This window comes from Poecile atricapillus, chromosome 6, assembly GCF_030490865.1.
Source record: "Poecile atricapillus isolate bPoeAtr1 chromosome 6, bPoeAtr1.hap1, whole genome shotgun sequence".
Lineage (NCBI taxonomy): Eukaryota > Metazoa > Chordata > Aves > Passeriformes > Paridae > Poecile > Poecile atricapillus.
Window position 1 is genome coordinate 19,377,364 of NC_081254.1, and position 26,066 is coordinate 19,403,429.

Genomic DNA, 26,066 nt, shown 5'->3' on the forward strand with positions numbered 1-26,066 from the left:
GTGCTCTATGGAAATACGGCTTCTTCCGTCCCTCATTCATGAACAAAACCCCTCTTTTGGTCATGAGCTCTGTATATTGCAGCTGAGGCCAGCTCACTGTCTTTTCTAGCATGACTTTCCCATCTACTTTGCTGAAAAGCCATCTTTCTCCTTTTTTTTTCTTTCTAGCTGGTTTCTCTAATGCCACCAGAGTGGTGTAGGAGGGTATCTGCCCGCTCTGTGACTGGCATGTGCTTACCACAGACCTATAGCCAAACTAATTAAAGTGCTGATTGCAGAGATCCTGGCCACCAGCCTGATAGTTACTTTCTGGGAGCAACTGCCGTGGTGTTCGAATGTCCTCAGAGAGTAACAGGAAATTGTCATCTGTGGCTGCTTGAGATTCAGCCAAACTGGTTCCCACAGGATGAAATGACCTTGGGAATGCCTTGACCATTGGTAATTTCAGGTAGGTTCTGTGCATATAGTTGTGCTGCAGCACTCCATATGAGGGCAAAGTCAGCCAGGGCAAATATTCCTCATTTCTTAATGCTTCCCCGACACACACACACAAAAAAAATTAAAAAAAAAAAAAAAAAAAGACTAAGCTACTACAAATCTATGAATTTCCTAGGTCTTGGAAAGCACCCATGGGTGGTTGCTTTATATAGCTGGTGTTCATGTCTGGTCTGTTTTCATACTGGGTTCTTATGATGAAGTATAGTGTCATTCAACCATCAAGCATTCAGGTAACCCCCAGCACATCAGCTTGCCTCTACTTTTGCTAGGCAGACTGATCTCTTTTCCTTTTGGATGCTGAGCAGGGTGGGGTTTATTTCATTCTTACAAGGGAAGTGATCATCACAGAGTGGTTGCTGTGACCATAACTGTGGCAGAAGAACTTGTGTTAGACCATAGGCATAAAACTAGAGTCTTCACTTGGCCCTGTATTCATTGCTGAACTGACAAAGGAGAAAATTTGGTATCATCTACTGAAGTGCTTGATGTCCTTTGCTCTATGTCATTAATAAACCTGTGAATTGGCCTAGCACAAAACCCAGATATTCCCTTCCTCATACTGATCATTATTATGTTACCCTACCTTCGTTTTATGGGCCATCAGCCAGGTTTCAGTCCACGTGATGGTGCTCTGTGCAAGCCCATCTGGTGTTGCTTTCCTACCAGGGTTTTGCCAGGCCCTTTTCTCAAGGCTACAACAATACTGCTGGACTTGCCACTCTCGTTTCCTGTACTGATACAAGTTCATTTGTGTCCCAGATCTTCCCCAACTTCCCCAGCAGACTGTGTGCCAATGGAGTTTGTCACTGTTACCCCTGTAAGGCCAGCAGCTGTGTGTAAGGTGCTGTAGAGACAGAGCACGTGTCTAAAAGCACTGAGATGAGTGTGGTTGAAGGGGAAAGGTTGAGAAGAGATAAAAACAGGCATTGAGAGTGGAAGTGGCTTGTATTGCTTCCCCTAACACACTCTGATTAAGAGCTCCTCGTCAGTTTGCTAGAAGGCCAGGTTAAATACTTCTGAACATTTTCCTACCTTGCTTCTTTTCAATCAAGTACTCCAGAATCAAGTACTTCCATTGCTTTCTGAAGCTGTTTAACAATATGTTGTCTATTCTGGTATCTTCCTATGTAACTTCAGCTTCTTTGGCCTAGGGAAAATGAAAGGCAGATCGTGAGAATACTTTGATGGAAAGCACCTGGCCAAAGCCTGACAATAGGGGAACAGCTGATGTTGGCAGGAGGAATGGAAGAAATTATCTGGAAATGGGCTCCTATTCTCTTCAGCAGAGCAGTATTCCTGCTGGGTTGCTGGCCTTGGGCAGGTATTCCTCCCGATGGAGCCAGGCTAGCCAAGTTGTTTCCATGGCAGTCATCTGGACTGCATGTCCATGCAATCTCCTAAAGCCTCCATCTCTCCCTGCAGTTCATAGAGCAGACTGCTCTGTGGGTATTACTGGACAGTGTGCTAAAAGGGGGCTGCATTATTTCACATGATCTTTTAGAGTGCTAGAGGGGAGGATATAGATGCACAGTGACCTGCAAGTCTGAAAGACTCCAGTTACACCCTGGTATTGAACAGGATGTGACATACTTTCCAGTTTGGCTTGGGGAAACTGATGGCAGTACAGATGAAGCCCCTGCACTGTGACCAGTATTACTGACTCTCTGAAGTCTGGTGGTATTTTAGTTTCACCTCTCCTGCATTGTCATTTATCCCTCTAAGTACAGTACCTTTATGTTCCACAGCACTCACTCCCACTCCTTTTTTATTCTGCCTGCCCAACTACAGCTCTTTGCCCCACCCCAGCAAAACGTCTTGTTGGATCTTTTCACCTGGAATGCTGGATATTTGAGGCTCTTTCTATTGCTAGCAGAGCCGGAGATGTAGTCAGGGAACCAAAGATCTGACCTAGGATTCAAGTTATTTTCTGGAGCAGCTCTTGTTCTTACAGGCTGTGTGCCAGTGAAGTGCCTAGGCTAGATGAGTGGAAGGGCTGGAGAAGACTTAAGGAAGACATGTCAGTGAGTCAGACGAAGCTGTGGAAAGGAGGTGAGGAGGACAGAGCATGGGTAATGAGATCTCCTTCTTAGAAACTCCTCACTGATCTCCCTGTTAATTCCACAGTGGTCAGTGCTGAGAAGTGCATATCCCATCTCTGGACTGTCTTGCCTGGGCTCTCTAATATTAAACAGTGCCAAGCAGAGAAGCATGCCACAGAGCAAAACATTCTGGCATCTAATGGACTGTGGCCATAACCACTAGAGAGGGAGTTGAGACTGATAGGAAGGGTGGCTGTGTTTCTGCCTCTCCAGCCTATTATCAGGACTTGGCAAATGCTCCATTTATTGTGGTTTTCTCATACCTTCTTAAACCCATCATCTCCATTATAAGTGACCTAGGGAGATGTTTATCACCAAGAAGTGGGTGGGGAAGGCAGAAGAGACGTTCCTTGGTCGAAGTGACAGGTGGAAAGTGCCCTGGCATCTCTGCTTTGGTCCTGTCCATCTTCATGTCAGATTAAAGGGAACCTGTAAACATACGCTTCTCTGATTGCATCTGAGTAATTTTGGGCTCTACCCCTAGGGCCTTGTTTACTGTTTGGGAAGTGGTCTTTCCAGTTCTCCTTCCTGTATCCAGATATGGTCCAGGACTTGCTTCCTCCTTGTCAGCCCTAACAGTGATTAATAAGGACACACATTTCCTGGGTTTTTCACCCATTTTTTCTTAAAGACTTTCCTGCCAGTGGTAAGGAGACTGAGATAATAAACCACTGCTGGCATGTGAAGGGCCTGGGGGCAGCAAGTCTTGGAGAAGCTGTGATGCAGTTCCAAGCATACAGAGAACACAGAGCAGCTTACAGAGACAAATTCTGCTGTCAGCTGTAGGTTTCTTGCAGCTGAAGTGAAACACTGGAATCTGTGGTTCATGGTTACCCACGTTGATACCTTCTTGGACATGACAATCCCAACAATAACTGCTGTGGTACTTCTGGTTCTTGTGAAGCATTTCTTTGCTGTCTCAAGGAAAAGCCAGCAAGTGAGCATCCTGGTGGATTGCTCATTGGACTTGAGACTTTTTGCCTCTCATATGGTTTATGTGAGATGCAATGTGCCATGAATCTAAGTGTTTAAGTGGATGTTCTTTTGCTCACCTTTCTCAAAGGGATCATGGTCAAGTCTTCCCTTGTAATCAGTTAGTCTGACCTAAGTACAAAGCTCAAGGCCAGCCCCCCTGTAAAAAAAGAAATACTGACAGATGAGTGGCAGGGAGGTTTCCTGGGACTGCTGTACTGCCTGCCTGCAGTAATGTCATGTTGCCTGAGCTCTTATCACCCAGTTCCATTATAAAAGCCATGTCTGGAACACATGTGTTTTGCAGTCAATCTGTTCTTCCCTGGTCCATCTCACAGGGGAGTAATTGCCAGCAGTTTCCTTTCACTCCCATCTTTAATGACTCCTTTAAACAATTTGGTCACATATTTAGGCTTAAATAAAAGATAGGATCCAAACCTCTTGCATATTCATATTTGTGGCTTAACCGAGTGTTTAGGAGATACTGGCTGAATTTATTCTGTGTTTTTACCCTGCCTTTAAGACAGCAATCACTGTCCTGGAGATACTGTGTAGGGATCTCCAAGATTTCTTGGTGCTGAAATACTAGAATAATCAAATCCATAAAAGTGATTCAGGAAAAAATATTGTAAAGCTTCCAGACAAACACAGCCCTCTCTTGAAGAGGGAGTGGCACAGCACTATATAGATGCAGATAGCAGTCCTACGGGGCACTGAACCAGGAGATTCAATCTTTGTAGTACCACAGCAAAACTAGAATAAAAGTCTGATTTCAGCCAGAAATATAGCCTGGAGAACCATCTCAATCCAAATGACTAGAACCAAGTTTGAATGGACATTACAGGGCTCTCACAGCTGCTGAGTCTTAAATTGTTCTTGACTGCAAGGATGGGCTGTCCATTATAATTCAAGTGAAATTTTAGGTTGAGGAAGCCAAAATAAATGTGTTCTTTAGCGTTGTCATTCTTAGGGAGATGTTTGGTTCTCATCAAGATTTCGTTCTCTCTTACTACAAGTTGACAATTCTGGCTATCACTTGTTTGATTGAACACTTTATTTTTTTTATCAGAGTCTGCTGGGCCTTTACAACAAGGAAGAGACCTGGTGCTTTCGGACATGCGAAAAGCCCTTCATTCTATTTTACTGTAGAGATGGGTGACTTGACCCTGAAGTTTGGGATTTGGGCTAGGTTTAAGACCAGCTTTTGGTAATCGTGGGCACCAAAGCTGAGCACTCTCTGAGAACAGAACCTAAGAGTAAGAAGAGTGAGAAGGAACAAATTTTCTTGATATAATGCTGAGTTGTTCTAATGGCATGCTACAATGATATTGAGGGTTATGGCTAACAGGAACAGTGTCTCTGAAAGTAACCCCACCCTGAGAAATCTGAAACATTTATGAGAAATTAATACATTTAAATTCCGGCACTGAAAACTTCCTTAAGGTTATTTTTGGGTTTTTTTCCCCTAATTGTTTAATTCAAAGGGAAAGCAGAAAGACAATTCTGTACCTGCTTTTCAGTTGTCTGAAGTACAGTGAAAATTCCCAAGTTCTGTGTTTCAATCTGCCACATTTTGAGAGGGCCTGGGGACCTGGCACTGGGAGGGGAGTGTGTTCCCTTCACATCAGCAGTCTTCACTCCTACCTTCCTCCTCTTCCTCACCCGACACAGCTGTACCTTCAGCTTAGACACCTGTCAGCTGGATCCCATGCTAAAATGCCTTGATGAACCAGAGCTCCCTGGTGCTGCCCCAGGTCCTGTGGGGATTTGCTGAAAGACATTGTTTTCAAGAACAGCCAGTGCTCAGCTTTTTGATGAATTTAATTCCAGCTGCCATGGAGTAAACTCAGTCTCTGGTGCAGGGAGGCAGGAGAGAAGGGTGACTGTGTGACTGCTGCAGCCCACACTTACAGGAAGGAAAGATGGAGGAAAAAAATAAGTGAAGGCAGAAAGTGGAGAGGATACCATTTAGTAACCTCTGAAACTGGGGTTAACCATATTGCTTCCAGTGAGGGCCACATCCTGCTTAGAGCCAGACTTGTGGGAAGCTGGTGATAGCAGCCAGAATGCACCAGCTCACAAACAAACAAGCAGAGAGAGAAATAAAGGAAGGCAGGAAGACAGATGCCCCTTGGGCAAACACTTGTTAAATTGACAAACTTGTAGAAAATGATTAAGGCTCTGGCTGTTCCTAGTCCAGAGGGGCCCTGAGCTGCTGCCTCGAGCTAAGATACAAAGGTAGTTCCTTGGGAGCCTACAGTGGACAGGGCACAGAGGGAGGTGAAACAATTACTGCCTGTCTCTACGGTGCAGTCTCTTGTCAACTGTTATTTATGTTTCCCCAAATGTTGCAGTCTTCTTACAGGGAAAGCAGGCCCTGCCAATCTATGGCAAAATAATTGCAGCAACATTTTCCTCCCTTCCTCCCTCCCTCCCTCCCTTCTTGCCATGTCTTACTCTCTCCAGCTCTGATTTACCTTGGACTCCTTTGATAATGAATTGTGATTTAACCTCCAGTGAGAATTCAGATCTCTCACAGACTAGAAGGTTTGAATGCTCACTTGTGTTTGGGACTCTGCTGCAGCCCTGCTGGAAGCCAACCTAAGACAGGAGACTCAGGCCAGAACAGCAGATTGTGCTGAAAGCATTTATGTCGTATTTTGTCTTTTCTCCATAAGCTTGCAACTGAGGCAATATAAAAGTTCTTCCTTGTCCTTCACTGCTGAAACATACTTCCAGGAAGGGTGATTACACACTTACTCTTTACCCCTCTTGAGGGATGGCCCCTGCTTCTGCTTGTTGTCCTTGCACTTGATTTTCTTTGGAGATCTCCATTGGGGCAGCAAAGAATCAAACCAAGGACCTCAGACTGTGAGATTTTATGCTAATAAACAACTTGAAGTAGCCAGGGCTGAGTCTGTAATTGCTTAGTAGGAAAGTGTGGTGCAGGGTTACAGCTGTGGTGAGCAGGTCCTTTACCAGGAACCTCATGTCTTCAAGCAGCCCATGGGGCTTTGTTTTGCTCCTCTCTGTCAGTGGCGCCACACAGTCCAGACAGAAGGTAAATGGCAACAAGCAGATACCTTTGCCATCTCTTTTGGCCTCTCTTAGAGCAGGGATGCTTTCAGAGAAAATCATCAGCACTAGGAAACGGTTTCAAACTTTGGGCTTCCTCTCTCTTACTGTTCTGTCCACCATCCCCCCCTTCCCTTCATTCCAGATATGCATAAAGCCTGTCAGGAAAGGGTTAAGTGCTGCTTACTCCAGCCAGCTTTGCGTATTTAAAGTGAGTAAAGGTTTAATTACCAAATGATGACAGTGTCATATGGTTTTGGTGATGGCGCGTGGCATTCGATGAATGCAGAAGAGGGGAGGATGTGAGAAAGACACTGAGTGGCAGTGGGGAAGCGAGGAAGCTAAAAATGCCAAAGACAGTAAAACATCTGTAATTTGCAATTCGCTAGTGTTCGCTGATTGCTCATGGATTAAAGATTAAAATCTATTCTCTGGCAGATGGGGGAGAGAGAGAGAGGAAATTCTTACGAGCATGTTTTGCATCTGCATTTCATTCTGCTCCTCTTTACAATAATCACGGATGAGGAAATAAACCCAGATCTGGGCTGGCAGGAGGCGGAGAAAGCGCACAATATAGGCAGGACTCAGCATGCTTCTCCTGTGCGAGAAATGCCAAGCACAGAGAAGGAGCTGACATCAGGATTGCTCTTCTTGATGCCTGGGACTCTGTTTTGGCTGCATGAGGATGAATGTTCCCATGAGGCTCGGAAGTGCCAAGAGCCAGAGCAAAGTCTTTCTTCTGGTCACCCCAATTCTGCATTCTGGGGTTTCTTTGATAGGAAGGGGACGTTAGCCATCTGTCCCGTCTCAAGGGATGACTGAGTCTGGCTACAGTGTCCATGACGTGATGTTAACGCTTGCAGGCAAACAATACAAGTAGAAATAATGTTTGCAAGTATAAATCATTTTTATAACTTCAGCTAATCAGAATCTGTCCCTTTTATGGGCATGATGAGCTCTCTCTCTTTCTCCCTCTCTCATTCTGATTCTCACACAGGGTTTCTCAAGTGTGCAGGACATTAAAAGAAAAATGGATAATAAAACTGCAAATACAAGGCCTGCTCCTTAGAGGGGCTGGGTACTCATGACTGTGGTTGGCTTCACTGGAGCCAGCTTTTGTGGTGAAGCCCACAGTTTGAAAAGCATGAGGCAGCCTTAGGACTTGCACACCCCAGCAGCCTTGTGGAGGCTAGGGCACTCTCCCCCTGCAATGGAACAGAACTGGTGGTCTCCTGCCTGGCAGATCTGCCTGGTCTGCAAAAATTCTGTTCTCTGGGAGGAATAGGGATTACATCAAATCATCAGGATAGCACAAAAGGGTCACAGCTCCTGACCCTGCTCCTGGCCCTGGCTCAATTCTTTAGGTAGTTGTGCTTGCCAGGAAGGGCAACTTCTCCCTGCAGCAGTAATAAACCAGTGCTGGTGAGGAGCTGTAGTTCCTTTCTGCCTCCTGCTTCAAATACTGCTGGCTTAGCTCCACACACACCAACAGGTTGTTTTCCAATGGGAATAAAATTTTGTTGGGTGTCTTTGGAAATGTCTGAATATGAAGCTGCTACAACCTATCAGTGGAAGTGTTCATTCCACAAAGAGCAAGCATTGCCATAACATTTATTATATGAGCACACCTTTCTGCAAATTCATTGTCATACGCTTACCTCCATCTGTATGCACATACAGAGATGCTCCTAAATCCCGCTCCTCATCCAGCAAACCTATGCACTCTGACTATTCAAATATTACCATAATTTTTGGGTCATGGCAGTGGTGTAACCATGCCATATGGAACTTAGACTGGGATGGGCACAGTTCAAGTGGTATTTGCTGTGATAGTGCAAAAGGGCTCTGGCCTAAGAGTCCTTGGAGTCCCTCCCATCACATCTCTATTGTGTTTCCATGTCTCTACCTTAGCTGCCACCTCCCCATGCCATGTTGGTGCCTGGGCTTTGTGTAGCCCTGAAATAGCCCCATGTCAACACACAGCAAGCAGATTGTTTCACAGCCCAGGTCTTTGTAAAATGTGAAGACACACTTTGTGGGGGGTGAGGGAATGCTCATGGATGCTGTTCTGGCAGTCCTGTCTAGATATTGTGAAACTGCAGTCTAACTGGTGACTGTTGCTGCTGCTCGGTCACCTCTGGGTCTTGGTTTATATTCTGTCATGGAGCAGTCCTACTCTTCCTGCTCCTTGATGCTTTTCTACTTCTGACTGGAATGCTGGGCTTGTGCTTTCTACTGATTGTAACAGTCTTAGCTTTAGCTAATAGGAAAACTTAACCGGAAGATGTGTTTTTTCTGAGCAGTGCCTGGTACAGCTTACCTACAGCTTAAGAGAAAAATAAGGGCTCAGTTTATATCTGAGAGAATAAAAAAGCTGAGCTGTAATAGGAGGGGGCTGGAAAGATTCTGATGAAGGGAAATGGATTGTACCAATCTGATTTATGTGTGTGTATATGTGTGTGTGTATGTATATATATGTGTATACATATATATTTTTTCTTTTGTCTGGGGAACAACTGGTAAGTGTTGGGATGTTGCTTATATTTTTATTAAAAGAAATGAATTTTGTATTTGTATTTGATTAGTGGGAAGGAACGTGTCAGAGAGAAAAAAGAATGTGCACACGAGGAGAAACAAACCCCAGATGTGTGGGCAAAAAAGAGCCCAGCATTTGATTAAGAAGAGGAAACTGATCTCTTTGAATTGGGTCGCTGCTGTTGGACCACTGGGAAAGCTGTGTCTCTGTTTGCAAGTAATCTGTTTCACCAAGCGAAAAAGATGAGGCAGAGCAGAAGAAAAGCTGAAGAAAGATCAATGGGAGGAGGGGGACAGCATGGCAGATTTAATTAATTACTGCATATTAAAATGTTTGTTTACAGTAACAAACAGCTACAAGAGGTCTGATGTTAATTAATTTACAGCATTTTTCACCAGTCCCTTTGCCGTTGCTAGCAGTCAAGGAGGTAACACTGTGGCAGGTAAGATAATCTCTCTTTGGATTTACAGCAGCATCTTGGAGGTGAGCTGAGGAGGCAGTGCAGTTCTGACTGGCTGCCTCTGCACAGCACAGGACTGAGGGGATCTTGTCCAGCCAGTAAAAGGGACACCATTTGGTAGCCTGGGAAAATGGTGCTCCAGTGTAGCTTGGGAGCTGGGCAGTGTAAGGGCAGGTGCAAGGCCTGGGTAAGAACACCAGGCTTTTTGGGATGGGGTTTTGGTGCCATCTTGGTTACGCTGCAGAGACAGGTGTGCTGTCGGGTTGCAGTTAACTTCAGTGTGGGTCCTGCAGCTCCAAAGAAATCCGGGCAGTTCCTGTGGTATTTAGGACTGTGTAATTCGATCTTTCTAGGATTGGCATGCAGAGAATCGCTGTCTCCTCCATGTGTGAAAGATTCTGGAGTGACATGTTCTGCCCCAAAGGTGGACGTGGTCGGTTTCTGTGGGCAGTAAGCAATTTTGTTCCAAGCTGGAATCATTGAGGTATTAGTGGGTTGATACAAGGGGAGAACAAACCTGGAACAGTTTTGCAATTGGAATATGCCTGAAAAAGGGCATCTTTCTTTGAACAAATTGAAGTTCAGGCTCTAGGGAAACCTGCACATATGTTCCCCTAGCCCACTGTGGCTTCTCTACCTGCCCATCTTATGCTCGGACCTCAGTCCTTACCTAGATGGCCTCGGAGGACAAAGGAGAGATGGCATTTTTACACCCCTGTCCTGACTGTGCAATAGCTATGTCTAGATGGCTTCAAAGAAGGTGATAAAGTCTATATGAGCTCAGAATATGCAATGAGAGCATTCTGCAAACAGAGGAAAAAATCTCTAAGGTTATTCATAAAGCTTTGTGTGTTGCTCTGAAATGACTGGAGTGTTCAGCTGAGGTCTGAGGAGCCCTTTCACACACTACAGAATGTGCTTATGGATGGACAGTTAATTAAGCACAGAAAGAGCAAGGCTGAGTTTAAAACCTCTGATCCCAGATTCACTGGTGTCAACATTAGCAAAGAAGCAGTACAGGAGGTCTGGTTTTCACACCTGGCTGGTTCCTCAGGCTGATAGAGCTGTGCTCTGTGCTCTTTTTCCAGTGAGCCCTTTGTAAAGACATCTGTCTCCCGTTCCTCTTAGGTCTTTTACAACCATAAGGCTGTTAACACCATGAAGAAGTCATATCTTACTCCTACCACCAGTAAAAGCCTCGCAGCTGAAACCCCAGCTGGAGTAAACCAGCATTATTTCCTGAAGTTCCCTGAACCTCAGCAGCGAGAGACAGTCTCTGTCTCTCAGCTACCTCAAGGCAAAAAAAGTCTTCTCCCACTTTTGGAAGCTCCTCATCTGAGTTTCTCTGTGTGGCTGCAGGTGGGCTTTGTTCTTATGTGTTTGTAGACCTTTGTTGTAATCCCATAATTGATCTTTGTAGTGGCCCTGATATTGGCCCTGTCATTTTAATTGGCAGTTAACGCTTGTAATTTGTCCTGACTGTATCCCGCCAGCAATTAGCTCTTGTCAACTGTGGTTCACTTCCAAGTCCTTGATACCTGGTGTTAAGGGGTCCTAACACTGGCCTTCTTAAATTGCCCTTTGCTGTTTGTAATTTGACCAGCTGTAACTTTTGACATGAGCCACTCTGCTCCGCCCTGATCTCCACCATACCCTAATCTCAACATTAACACTCCTTGTAATCTTCTTTTCACTGACCTCTGCAATCAGTCCCTGTAACAGAGAATCATAACAGTAATTGAATGATAATCAGCAGAAGAAAGCACTCTAGCAGGGAGACATGCTAAAGCACAGGATTCAGAAAAACAGGGTCAACTTTTTAAATTCATGAAACATTCAGATTAACCTTTGTGAGTGCATGCAGATAGTCTTTAATGGGTGGGAGCTTCTTCACATCCTTGTCTATCAAGGCACCAAATAATTTCTACAACCCAAAGAGAGACAAGAGAGTGCAGTGGGTTAAGAAATGACAAGGGGTTTTTAGGTGCTTAGTGTGGCAGGGTGAGAGTGAGTTTTTCTGTAAGTACCATGTTGTTTCAGAGATAAGCCTGCAAGGCAGCAAAACCATTGCTGACGAATGATTTCTCAAACTGTTAAACGGCTGAACACTGCTGAACATCTGGGGAAGACACCGGAGCAGCTGTTTCTGCTCTTTAACTTTCTCTCAGCTTTGTCTTTAACCAGAAAAGTGCTGGCAGAAGGCAACAAATGTGAAAAGTGGTGCTTCTCAGAGCAGCTGTGTCCCTGCCCTGGACAGAGAAGTTGCAGAGCCCTGCAATGAGATCACAGACCATGACACAGGGCTTGTGTTTGCACCAGGCAGTCTTAATGAGAAGAGGACCTATGGCCTTCTAAGAGGCCTATAGACATATGTATGTGGGTCTTGGTCCATCAGAAAATTCCTGCTTTGTGGCTATTTGCTCTTTCCATGGTTAATCCATGTTGCAGTAGTAAGGGCAGATATCTTTAGTGACCTCAGATGAAATGAAAATTCTTCTGAAGGGGAATTGCTGCAAATGGGATTTGAGCACATTGCTTATGTATGGAATACTCAAACAGGGAACTGTCTTCTAGAAAGCCTTTTTTGGATCTATGAACAGGAAAAGGTAAAGGCTAAACTTGTAACAGCTTGTACTTACTATGAAAAATGTCACCAATGTTGGTGGCGAAGCAGAACATAAATGCTTTAATGTGGATGTGTTAGCATGGTTCTCCTGATTCTGTGAACAGAGGATTCAGAGACCCTAGGTTTAGTCCTGCCTATTATATGAGCTGAGCTGAACCACACCACTTCTCTGTATCCTGTTTCTTTCTGTGTCTGGTCTGTTCATGGTGTGACAGATGTAACATATGGGCTCCTGAACTCCAGCTGGGCTCCAAGTGCTATTGCAGTAGGCTTCTTACACTACTAGTAATGTGCTGACTAGGGACAGTAGAGTTATTTTATTTAATTTCTGATGCATGGTGAACAAATCAGGTTAGGAGATGGCTGAATATCTGCACATGTTGTATCACATATAATTGCTATAGCGTGGTCAAACACTGGAATATGTTTCACAGAGAGCTTGCGCAGTCTCCATCTGTGGAGACGATTAAAAACTGACTGGACACAGCCCTGAGCAACCTCCTCTTGTTGATCTTGGTTTGAACAGGATGGTCAAATACGACAATCTTCATAACTCCCTCTGACCTCATCCAGTCATTGATTTCATGCTAAGAGCACAAGGGTTCTGAAGTGGGGGCTTCTTCTGGTACAGGCACTGTGGGACATCATCCTGAAGCAGTCTCCCAGTAACTTCCTCAAAGCCTTTTGATGTGGGGAGCTTGGCAGTGCTGGGGAGTTGTGAGTGTCTCTGGGACCTGTAGGATGGTCCAGGAAGGATTCTGTACTTCAGAGAGGCCTTTGGGCTGCCTGCTCACAGCCATGGATTTCCTCCCGTCTGGACTGCAGGTGCTGTGCTCTCTGGGGGGTTAGCACATTCTCTTATCCTATGTGGGCTTTTTGTCATGTTTTGTTTTGTTAGTAACTGTATGTATGGGTAAGAACAGCAGCTGCTCTTTGGGAGACTTGGGTTACTCCCTTTAACTAAAATAACACAGAAGAGAACTCAACAGAGCAAGGAGGGGCCACACTGTTTCTCATGAGGGTTGTGGCTGCCAATTCTGCATAGCTCCCACCACTGTCTTGGAGCAGTGGTGTGTTTCTTTACTTTCCTAGTGTGTCTTGGTATTTCACTTTTTTCTTTTTTTCCCTTTTTTTTTTTTCTTTTTGACAGAGATAAATGATTTCTTTAGTTCTGAATAATAAGTAAGTAAAATCAATAGGCAGGTTGAATTGGAAATTTTGACTCAAGTTCAGGCACATTGAAAATTCAGCTTGGAAAGTTTGTGTCAGTTTTGACTCACAAGAGTTGTAATGGCATTTGTTAACCATTCTTTCTTTCCCATTGTATTGTGCTTTGGACTTCTCGTTCCTTCTAAACGGATTCAGCATAAATAGAATTGAGAGCCTACTCAGCCATGCACTGAAGATGCAGCTGGAAATCAGAAATGGGCAGAAAGGCCAGCCTGAAGGTCTGAGTTGTGAGGCTTCTCTAGGTAAAAGAATAGCCTTTTTCTCCAAGATCTCATCAACTCACTAGACTGGGAGCTGGGACTTGAAGAAAAATTGTGACTTGTATGGGCTCACCATGTAATTGCAAGACTTGGCAGTATTTTCATCATCTGAGAATGTATCCAGAATACACCTGGCTTCTGTCTCCTTTCATTGCAAATTGTTGAAGCAGGTGCTGTATGTCATTACTGATCAGTGCAGAATGTAGTGGAGGGGACTTTGGCCTTCCTAGTGCTCCTAGGCACTGAACTCATAGTTTGTAATGAATAACAGCCTATGGACACGGGGTGATCTTGGACAGGGTCTGATTGCGCTCTCTCCCTGTCTAACGTCAGCAGGGTTTTTATATGAAATCAGTGAACTGCACTGATGTGTATTAGTGGAGTGTCTGGAGCATTGCTCCTGATTTACACCACTACAAAAGTGATCATAGACTAAGCAGGTGCAAATGTACATATTTGATGTAGACCTCTGCCTTCTTGGAGTGCTTTTGGAGTAACTTGCCAGTATATTTTTGCCTGTAAAGCCTCTAATTCTTCTGTGAAGAGCAAAGCAAATGTTATTTCACAAGGAGAGTACGTCTCTCTTGATAGAGAGATCATGATAGAGATATAAATCTGTAGTAATAATACCAATAATAATTATTATTATTGGGTAATCTCCTGTTCAGGATTCTGTCTGTGCAGGCAGTTACTCTGCATTTTGACAGCCTTGTGGCCAATAAGAAAGCATTAAAAATGATGCAAGCATTTAGCATTTGTGAACTTAACTCTATAAACTTGATGGAGTGAAGAGAATCTTTTTTGTTCTGTGCTGAGCTGAGAGATACTCTGGCACTCTGGACACCTGCCATCTTCCCCCTACTGCCTCTTTTATGTCCTGCTGTGAATCTGCAGTATCTTCTGCAGTGGCAGCAGCTGGCAGGACTCCGGTGCCTTTACCCCCCCGACAGCTTTCTGTATTTGTACATCACCTTGCGCTACATGGCCCGAGTTCCTGTGCAGGGCTCCTCAGGGCTCCTGCAGCGAGCGTGATAAATAATGACAATAAAATATGTCAACAATGAACAACATGACCCTGTAAATCATTGACAGCCAGAGCAAGTGTTTCCTCTTTGGAAAATAGTCACCCTCATGTCTGTATTATTCTTTCATCTCTTTATTGTCTTTCCCAAGCTAACATTGGCAACAGCCATACAAATCCACAGGGTAAATATACCAGAGCACATCTACAGCTGAGCTGGGGTGTTGGTAGATGCCACTGTGCAGCCCACTTGTCCCTAGGACACCCTCCTGTAACACTAAACTGGCTGTATTACTCCTGTAATCACTCAGTAGGCATATTTCTGAGAACAAGAGCTGAGCCAAGAGCAGAAATCTAATTCAGGATCTCAGACGATCTTTCTTTCTTCTAACTGGTGGCCTTGGGCTCAGAGTGACTGACTCACACAAGGAAATGAGTGTGACCTGTACGTTGCTACTGCTGTGTGTGCACGTAAGGGCAATTGAGTTGGTTGATATCTGATGAAATCACTGATGACTTTTTGGTGACCTCTGATGGAAAGGTCACATTTGAGACCAGGAGATTTTTTCTGCACAGTGGTCTGTCATAAACAACAGCACCTCATTTCTACACACTGGCTCTGCAGGAAACAGCAGCAGTCCAGCATTTTCAAACTTTCCTGTATAGAATTTAGGGTCCAAGCATTTAGTCAGCTTAAAAAAGTGTAGCTCCCCAGGAATCAAGGGACTTGTACTTATCTCCCCAAGATGGTTCTTAAACAGGGTGCACTGAATATTGTGGGGTGCCCAGGTTTCCTATCCTGTCCCCCGAATGGGTGTGCTACTTACACTAACTTTTGAGCAGCAGAACATTCTTAGTAGTAGAGAATGTACAACTAAGAATTAAAACTGTATTTTCAAGGCTTGAAAATGTTGGTCAGAGAACAATACACATGATTTCTTGTAGGTCCCTGGAACCAGCACATATCTGATTTGTCTGCAATTTGGTAGCAAGAGGAGAACTGGGTCACATAATATCTGGTTCATATACAACCACAGATGTTTAGGAATAAAGTCAGGGAGATGAATTAAGGGAAGACTGAAACCTCTCCCTACTGGTTGCCCTGAAGAGGGATGATGTGCACACTTGAAGGCTGTGGATCACACCATGTAAAAAATATGTGATGGTGAGGAACGTCAGCCTCCTGAGCTGTGGGGCTGACAAGGATGTGGGTAACCAGACAGATCAGAACACATAACCTGCAGCCCATGGCCCCATGTTATCTTTCTTCACCAGTGAGCAGTCCTGCCCCCATCTTTGCTTGTCCTAGAGCTGGTCTGTCTTTCACCTGGAAACTTTGTGTTTCCAGGTGTGTGTGTATAAATATAGATATCTTTCTTCTGAGATGCCCTACCAGTATTATTTTCCACTGATCTCACTGAAGCCTAATCCCCACTCTCCCTCTGCTTTGTTGTCAGCCAGGATCCAGTTCTCCATACTACTTTGTAGTATGTGATTATTGAGTTGGGGCTAATTGCCATATCTCAGGATGCTCTCTGGTCCTCACTGAAGCTTCTGTCTGCAGGCACTAAAGTTAGGGAAGAGGTAAGGAAGAGTGCTGATACCTTGATGATGACAAGGGATGAGCCTAAAGTTGAGGGAAAGGATTAGGCTCAACTGGTTTCACAGCTGCTGTGGCTATTGTCATCATGTCATCATTGTCATCAGTGTCAGCAGAGGGTTTGCCTAATTTCCTTACATGTTTTGAGCTGCATCATCATATCTTAGAGGCTAATTGAAGTAGCATATGACTTCCCACCAGCTAAGAATTGGCCCCCACCTCATGCTGCCATTGTGTACTCTTCTACTTGTCTGCACCTTCCCCTGCTGCCTAGGACAGATTGGCAGGTTTGAATATGTCTCACTTTCCTACCTGGACACTGTGTAGAGTGAGCAATCACAAACCTCCAATGGTGAAATGTGCTTTGAAGAGTCAGTGAATGGCTCTGGAAGGCCCCTTTTGCTTCCAGCACTAACAAATTAAGCTCCTTGTGTCTTCAAAGTAAGATTGATAACTCCTCTGACATTTCATATTCAATATTCTGAATATTGAGAGGTGTGGGTTTCCCTTGAGATACCAGTCTTTCTGCTTCTCCCCCTTTATCTCCAGAGAGCCTGCTGGGAGACTGAGGGGGTAGAGAGGGAGGAAGACATATAAAAGACTTGGGGTGGGGAAAAGGAGAAAAATGGCACAGAGGAGCATTTTCCTTTTTTGACTTCATCAGCAGTGTCTCTCATTTCAGAGCCTGGCAAATGGAATTGTACTGCTCAGCTACGATGAATGATCCTGTTTCCTTACCCACCCCCGCCTTGGCAGGGTCACTGAAATAGGCTTCAAATCTAAAATAAAAATGTTCCTGTTTTTATGGACACTGGAATCTGTGATCTGTTTCAGTTGAGAACTTTAAAGAGGTCAGAGTTGGGAGGAGATGAGAGAGAGAGAAATAAAGGGAGGTCAACAATCTGAAGCATACTTTTTATTTTTAAGTTGCCATGAGTGGGCAGTCCAGGTATTTGTCTATCCAGGTACCCAGAGGTTGCTTAAAGAACGAGAAACAGAAAAATAATAATTGTTCAATTGCAATTCTCCTATCCCTAATCCTTCTTATTACTTGAGGTTGTGAAAGGAAAAAGTAGTGGCTCCTGGAGCAACTGTGGATACCCAGAAATGTAGTTCTGGACATATCTTTTCCAGGTGGGATTTCTCCTAGCTCAGTTCATTATAAAGAGGTTGGCCCAGATTGGTTTTCTTATCCAGCTTGTTGGATGCTGAATGGAAGATCTTAGATGCAGCTTTGTAACACTGTTTCCTGTGTTATTATGCCTGGAAAGGAAATAGTGTGCAGCTCCTGTTGTAGCATGTCTCAACTGATGTCACCCTTTGTGACCTCTGTGTCTCATCAAATCCACTTCAGCAGAACACAGATGGAAAAGCTTCACGTTACCTTGCTCTGTCTCATCTGCTTCCTTAGCCTGTCAAATGAGGTGGTCTAAATTTCAGCTAGTCAAGCTGGAACAGGTGTTAAATATTTTTTATTTCCCAAAGGATATGTGTGTGCAGCAATGAAATTTTAGTCTGGCTGCATCAGGCTGTGGTACTGTTTTGGTCCATGTTTTGCCGATGGATTCACGGTGTGTTAGTAAAGGGATCCTGTGCCTCTGAAGTCCGTGATGGGCTTGTCTCCAAGTCACTGCCTGTCCTCCATTCTCCCCTGAAGGCCCCACACAGGTGCACAAGCTGGCAGGCCAGAGGGCAAACTTGTGAGCAGGGAACCAGGCAGCCATGGCAGTGACATCCTGGGGCAAGAACTGCTATGTTGGCAGCTCAGCTTTCCTGCTGAGAGTTTCCAGTTTTCCAGTGCAAGAGTTTCCAAAGCTGTGTGGTGAGGGTGTCTCCTATGCTGCTGAGAGGTATTCTACAGATGTGGCACAACTGGCTTGCCTTGCAGTAGCTTGGGTGTGGCCTATTCCCTGTAGCATAAAAGAAATATGTTGTCCAGTGAAGGTGGTGGATTGCAGCCTCTTGTGTAAGGAAAAACTCTCTCTGCAGGCTATAGCCTAGGGCAGACATTCTTTGCTCACTCACAGTAATTCACCATCTCTCAAGGGACCCATTGAGCTTATTTAACAAAGGTCAGCTAAATTTTCTAGTATCCTGCTGTGAAAGCAGGATTAGCAGAAATCTTATTTATCCTTGGTATCCAGCTACTTGACTGTTTCACTTCAAACTGCCATGCTGGCACAGTCTGAATCACAGTTTGGTGTGGTTGTGGTGGATAGAATCTTAAAGAACCCACTGGGTGCTGCCTTGCAAGAGGTTGTAGCTATACCAGAAGGGCTTGATTTGTTTCCTCGCTTTCCCTGCCCTGATTTTTCATGGCTGAGACTCCCTAGGTTTTGAGTCACTCAGGCTTTCCATCAGTTTGTGCAATTATAGGCGATTTGGGCCAATTCTGACTTTAAAGAGGACTTGCTTTCAGATTCACTAGAAGCACTTGTGGCTCACTATGTGTGCTTTCTGCTTGAGGGATGGTCCACGAATTGAGTTTGTCTGCTCTGTTTTCATTGCTGCTCTTCATGGCCTGGTGGCCCCACCTCAGCTGGGCTTTGTGGTGGTGGGTGCTGTGTAAAGCACGGTGGGAGGCAACAGCTGCCCTGAAGGCTCTTTAGTCTAAAAGGACATGGCTGCCAGGTTTGCAAGAAGGGTTCTGGTTTTCTCAAGCCTGTTACAGCCTCTTCCTGCTTGCTCCTATGAGGTGTCTGATGCCTCTCTCTTTCTTTTACTGAGCCTTTGAATCTGTGTGTCCGGCTCCTGGGATTCTCCTCATCACACCAGCAAACAGCATGTGTTTCTAGCTTGTGGTGTGTAACATCCACCCCCTATTCCTCCTGCCCCAGATCTCACCTGTCAGCAGTTGCTGGAGCACTCAGCCAGTTGGCAGCACCACACACCACCTGCCTCACCAGCCAGGTTATGGCAGCTTTCCTAGCTAGGAAACACCAAAAGCCTGTGGAGTTGTTGCAACTTCCCCAGGACGTGGTCAGGAAGCTTGCAGCAGACCTGAACTCCTGTTCTTCCAGGCAGCACCAGTGTCTCAAGCACAAGGTTACCCTTCCCTTCACAGCAATGGGTTCAGACTCTGAGCACAGATATCTAAATAGCTTGTGGGGCAGACACAGAAAGCAGAGTGGACAGTGGGTCAAGGCAAAGCAAAGGATGACAGCAGTGAGAGATTAAAGTCTCCCAGCCCTTTGCAGCTGAGGCTGGAACAGCTCCATCCTTCCCAGACTTCTACCTGCAGCCCCTGAGTGTAGCAGTAGCTGTCTGTTCTGCTGATAGGATTAAAAGCAACATTGCAAATGGTATTTTCTAGATGCTGTAATTACCTCTTGAGAAAGAAAAAAAGCAGCAGCCTTTGGCACAGCTCTGATCAGTTGTTTTGGACAGGAAGGACAATTGCAACTTCACATGTTGGGTTTTGTTTTGTTGATGTGCCATGATACTCAGAGCAAGTGAGGCTGAGCACCATAAAAGCTCGATCCTGGCACAGAAAAGAGCTAGATGGGGAGCCAAACTCCTGCCTTTGGGGAGAATCCAAGCACTGATCACTTCCAAAGTTTGATTTCAGTCTTCTCTTCAACTCTGGGACCAATTCCTCCCTCAAATAGACAAAGATGATGTTTCTAGCAGAGAGGAAGGAGTAAAGCTTTTATTCTGAATTCCTGCCTGGGTCAGGAGTTAAAAATAAATCAATCTGTGTGCCTTGGACTCATGGACCCAGTGTCATTTAGGCCATTAAATACTGTGTAGGTTCTGAGCCAGATGTGCTTTTTCTTTTAAAGGAAAGTGCTTCATGGTGGATCACCCTGCTGATGATATCACCCTGTGTCATGTCCTGCTGGTATGTCACAAGTGGTGCTTGGGTTAAATGTAAAGTCCTGACTTGCTGTGACTTTTGGTAATCAAGTATGTTCTGTGCCTTTTTGCTCTTGTCACTGACTCTATTTCTCCTCCAGTGCTCTCCCTTCCTCCCTCTATACAGGTGACTTGTGGGTCTTATTTTCAATCCAGACATGTATTTTCAAGCCAGACTCTTAACAAGGGTGTGTTTCTGAAGGTGCAGGTTGTATAATGATATGATAGTCTGGTTCCATCATGTTGGAAGTTAGTCCTGTGTAATAAATATTGTTATTTCCTAGCCTTTGGCCCATCAGAGCAATGGTTTCTTCTTCCTCTCATCTCACACACCTCCTTCAAAAGATCACCTGTTCTGAAAAACCCATCCCTCATTGGGAGAGGGAGATGGGGAAAATGCAGCTCTGAAGATACAACACGGATTCCACTATCTATAACTCTCATTGATCTAATGTTTGACGAGGAGGGTGGGTGTTGTCTGAAAAGGTAGGCATCATACTGTGCACTTGCCTTACCCATGACACTTAGCCAGGATGACTTTTGCTTAGTGAAGGACATCAGAAGTCCAGGGTGGGCAGGAACTACCTGGGTTTTAGAGTCCAGAGTCCTTAGTGACAGTGTCAGTCTGTGAGTCAGGTGTACAGCACAGAAGGGGCTGCAGAGATCTTGGTCTGTATGCCATGACTTCTCACAGACCCCCAATACCCTGTGAAGCCTGCTGTGCATCAGGCTTTAAGGCACAGAGACGAGAGAAGGAAGGATCAAAGACAGAGCCACGCATCTAGTGGGTAAAAACACACCGATGGTTCCAGGTCACACAACTCTGCAAAATAAAATGAATGAAAGCATCCCCTCAGCCCCAGCAAAGGAGACCTAAAAATGTAAATATTATGTGGATATAAATAATCTCCAGCCTCATTTTCTCCACTGACACTCCTTACCTGTTCCAAGCCTCCCTGTGAGTGTTGGGAACCAGGACAGGGAACCATCATGCTGCAGGTAGTGTATGGGCTTTAAAGTAAAAGAGGTTTAATCTACCCTTTTTTTGTGTAGTCTTTCCTCTGGGATGAGTTAATCTCTTTCCTGGCTTGAGTTGGGATGCCTCCTGGAGCCCATGGGTCATCTTCATCTGTCCAGCTGCAGACAAAGGAAAGGAAACACACAGCACAAGGAAAGAGAGGTAGCCAAAGGAAAAACAAAAGGGAGAATACGAGGCAGACGGAATTATCTTCTTTTTTTTTTGTACCCTTTCCCTTTTTTTTATTCTTCCTGTGCTCTGCCTGTTCCTGTCAGAGCTGCTGGAAATTGTTACCGACAGATCGAGTGTCTTCCAGTTTCTGTGTCAGGGAGTTTTGCCGATTCTATGAACCATGCAAAAGAGGGGTCAGGCAAGAGAAGGAGAGAGCAAGAGAATGACCAATTCAGCAGAGCTCTGGCTTTATCACTGATCTGGTCAGGTTCACTGGGTTTTAACTCCATGAGCCAGTCAGGCTTAGAAACTCACACCTTTGTTATCACCTTTCAAGAGGAGGGAGCAGGGCGGTGTGAATTCTCTGGGGTCATCAAGAAAGGCAGGCCAGAGATCATCTCCTGTAGCAGAAGCTGCCTTGCCCTCACCCTCCACAGCATGCCAGACACTTGGATGCTCTCTGTCAAGATTTATCACTATTTATTACTTCACAGATCAGAGTGGGGGCAAAGGCAGGTTGGAGGAGGTTTGGGATCCTGCTTGGCCCTACTATCATAGCTTAGGGCAGGGAGGAGCATGAATGGATCAAAACTTGTCAGCACCAGGTATGATTGCTGTTTGGGTACATGTCAGAGCAGAGCTTTCAGATCATAGGTCTGCTTTTGGTTCTGCCATGTGTTCTCAGGGTGGGAATAGAGGCTGTGTCTGTACAGACCTAAAAGGACAGACCACCTCCTGAGTGTCCCTCTAAATGCCTTGTGTGTGGGCTGCATACAGCTTGTCTTGGCCTGCTTGGCCATGAGCTCCTGTGCCTGGTGCTCTTGGGTACCCTATGCTCAAAAAGATGCAGGCTATGCACTTCCAAGGAGTGACCTTGGAGTCTTGTACCTGACTGTATGAACATATCCAAGGATTTTAATGCTCACCCTTGCTCTACCTGCATGTGAAGATTATGTTGGACCTGACAGTATTGTCAGTCATGCTACAGGTGGAAACTGAAAGGTGAATGACAGTCACTGGGAGTGTCAGGCAAAACAGACATGTCAGATTGGTTTAAGAAACTGGGAAAATATCACTGAAAAATTTGCCAAATCCTTTTCTGGGTACAAAAATCAGGAACAGGAAGCCTTACAGCCGTGAGATGCTTGGGCAATTTTTTCTGCTAGAAACTGGAACCTGGTACCTATGACAAATGGAGTGTCTTGTGGGGAATATATTACTGCAATGGAAAGTCACTTTTCTGGAAGCTTAGGACTGACTGAGCTTGAGTGGAGGTTTTGGAAGTCTTAGTTGTAATAAAGTCTCTGCTGGTCCAGATTACTTCATTAAGTCTGGGTATCTTGCTACTTCTCACTGCTAAAGTTTTGCTCTGACATGTTAGTGGTAGCGTTGGCTGAGAAGAGATCTGAGAAGAGACCCTGAGAAGAGACCTCTGCCTGCAGAAGTAGGCTCTGTATTGTCACAACTGCCTGCAGAGTGTAGGTATGGAAACTGAAATTGCATTGCTCAGTGGAAGACAGCAGCTGTAAACCAATGGGTCTTTGGGATTCTGTTCTTTTCCTGGTTGATAGGGACCACTAAACTGTTTGAATTTAGCCTCTCCTTCCCTTTCCAGAAAGGGTCTGCAGTCACTCCCCTGCTCCAGAAAGGCTACAAGAGATGTTCTCCTGCTGCAGCCAAGTTGGGCTACCAGCTCAGGAAGGATGTCCACAAGGGGCCCTCCAAAGCATGTGCCAAAGGCCTGGGATCCCCCCAGCACTGCAGAGCTCTGCATAACTATTTTGCTATCCAAGCAGGCTGGCAGAACAAGCAGCCAGTGCCAGCTCTGGGGACAGTGAGGTTAGGGAATGATGTGCACATTTTCGTGGTGGCTTTGGCAAGAACAGTGCTGAATGTGGAGATTCCAGAGGACATGTACAAATAGCAGTGGGGCTGGTGCTCCTCTGCAGGCCAGTGGCTTTCCTTCTGACCACTGGCCTGTGCTATTCCATCACCTTGCAGAGAGTGCAAGATGTTGGCTGGGTGTAAGTCAGTGAAAAAAAAAAAAAAGCCATGTTGCTTCAGCAAGAGATTTCAGGAATTTGGAAAGTGGGGGGAAACTGAAAGTAATGTCAGCTTTCAGCACCCACAGAAGGCACAGGAAGATGTTGGCCATCTCTGTGTGTGTGCTGGAGCTGTATGGGCAGCTGCTGCTTCCTGTGGTGGTATAGAGGTCTGGGCATATGGTAAGCTTGGTACAAAGCTTTCCCTTGCCCAAAGAACTAACAGTCTGAGGTGGCATGGGATTGCTGACACAGGTGTCATTGAATGAGTAGGAGAATAGCGAGTTTATGCCTCCTGGGCTCTAAATAGTTAATTGACAAAACTGAGCAACTAGAGCTCACCTCCGGCAAAGGGCATCTCTAGGTGTCTCAGCTCCCTCCCTCAGGGCAGCACAATATCTGTGAAGGGTATGGGAATCAAGGGCGTGATGGTGGTGGTGCTCATAAAAGGTTCAAGTGGATCTGAGCTGCACTGCAGAGGAGAAGTGATAATCTGATAGCTGGAGGTTTTGCTTTCCCTGAGTAGCTTTGTGTCCTGGGGTTTATGGCTTCTGACATGATGGCAACAAGGCAGGAATATGTTGGATGCTGGTAGATAGGGATTTTTTGAAATGTTATTGCTGAGGTAGATTGTAGCTCAGGGTGGGTTGTTGTTGTAGTTACTGTACAGCTGAACACCAGCCTGGATCCTGCACTGCAGAGTTCCTGAGCAGAAAAGTGGGGGAAAAAAGATACAGCAGTGTGGGTGTGATTCAGTCCAGATCAGTAATAGAGTTTGGAAAGAGTCCCAGACCTCCTGACTCTAAGCTTCTCATCTTTCTTCAGGTTCATCTCCCTTGGTGATTAGTCACTCTGCTGTGGCTGGTTGAGAGTATCCTGTACTGGGATCCCCACTGAGGAACTGAGCTCTGGGTATTCTTAGGTTGTGCCATTTAAATAGCAGTTAACTGCATTATGTGTGAGAGGGGTGGCCTAAAATATCAGCAAGAAGTATAATAGCGATGGTCTGTCTGCCCATCTGAACCTTTTTTCTCCAGTTCTGTTTCTTTTGCCTTCATATTCCTTAAACCACCCCACAAGGTGACAGACAAATACTTCTTGCTAAAGGAAAGACTGTAGGATTTTTGGAAGAGGCCTTTGCTTGTCTCTGGCACTGCCTAGGCTGGCCATTGACAACAGGAGAAAAGAGCTATGTTCACTACTTGAAAGGGAAAGAAGGAAGTGTTTGAGTAGGCTGTTAAATCCTTGGGGATTTGTGACCCAGGTTTAGAGGAGTTTGAGGCAGTTTGCTCCCCTTCCTGTAGCAATGTCACCCTTGCTGTGCAATGTTTTCTGATGGCTTCTGTGGTGCACTGCTGATTCCCAACTGTACTGCAGAGTTTCAGAGGTGTCCAATATCCTGGCTACAGAATATGTAGAAACTGAGGAGCCAGCTCTTGAATTTGGGTAGTTGTGGGCAGCACCAAAGGTAATTTGATATGCAAAGGGTCCTTTAATATTGGTGCTTGTTTCAGAACAACTTGCATTGTATCTTCCAGCTTTTTCTTCACTGTGAGAAGAGCACAAAGTGAAAACTGAGCTTTCAGTTTATCCACTTGTCTCCAATGCTCTTCATGATGGCTGATTGTAAGATGTGGTAACTCCGCAGGGAAAAAGAGACTGTGTCAGCAAACATCCCAAGCCAGATAAACCTTAAGCAGTTGATATTCAGTGCAAAGCACATAGATGCCAGTTCAGTTCCATTGTGATCAGCTTTGCATTTCATGTGCTTTCTTCTCATGTGCTGATGCTCTGTTTTCACAGGTTTGCCCAAAAATTTCAGCTAGACTTGATTTTAGAAATGCAGGCTTTGGATTTCAGAAGATACTAGTGAGGAATACAGGGATGAAGGAGACAGGCAGACTTTGGTGGGAGTCACCCAAGTATGGGTACTGAAGATGGCTCTCAAGGGTGGTGTTTTCTGAGTGTGAGTTCATGAGCACGGAAAAGGTGCATGTGGATGGCCTGGAGCACCTGCAGTCTGAACCAGCCCTTAAAGGTCTGGAAGGAGTATGTGCAGAGCAGTTATGAAGAGGAGAAGCAGAGACTACGGTCTGCACTTATAAGCTGGGGGAACCTCTATTATATGGACATTACAATTAGCAGAGGGGGGGTTTGTCCGGAAAGTGTGTGTGAGAGGAGCGGGGGAGTCAGGGAGGGGAGAGCGCTGGCGGTGATGGGAAGGAAGGGAGGGTGCCCTGACCTCTCCTCATAGCCCTGACTGTGTCCCCATCTGAAGGTCTGGCATATCCACTCTCACTACTTAATGATAGTGACATTACCCATCCGCCCAGCATCGCGGGGCTTTTGTCTTCATTCAGGCAGAAATGAAGTTCTCCTGGGCGCACTTATCAATCACTGCAAAGCTCCAGCTGTTCCGGAGCCTTTGGATCGACTTCAACAGCCGTGCTTACAAATTGTCTCTGAATAGCACCGAGCTGAGACCCCCTTTTTTGTCATTGTCTTCCGACAAATGTTTTTTTTCGGCAGCCTTTCGCAGACGTTGCCGGCTGCCTTCTGCCGCGGTGATTGAAAACAGGCCTGTTTTGCATTCTCCTGTCGGA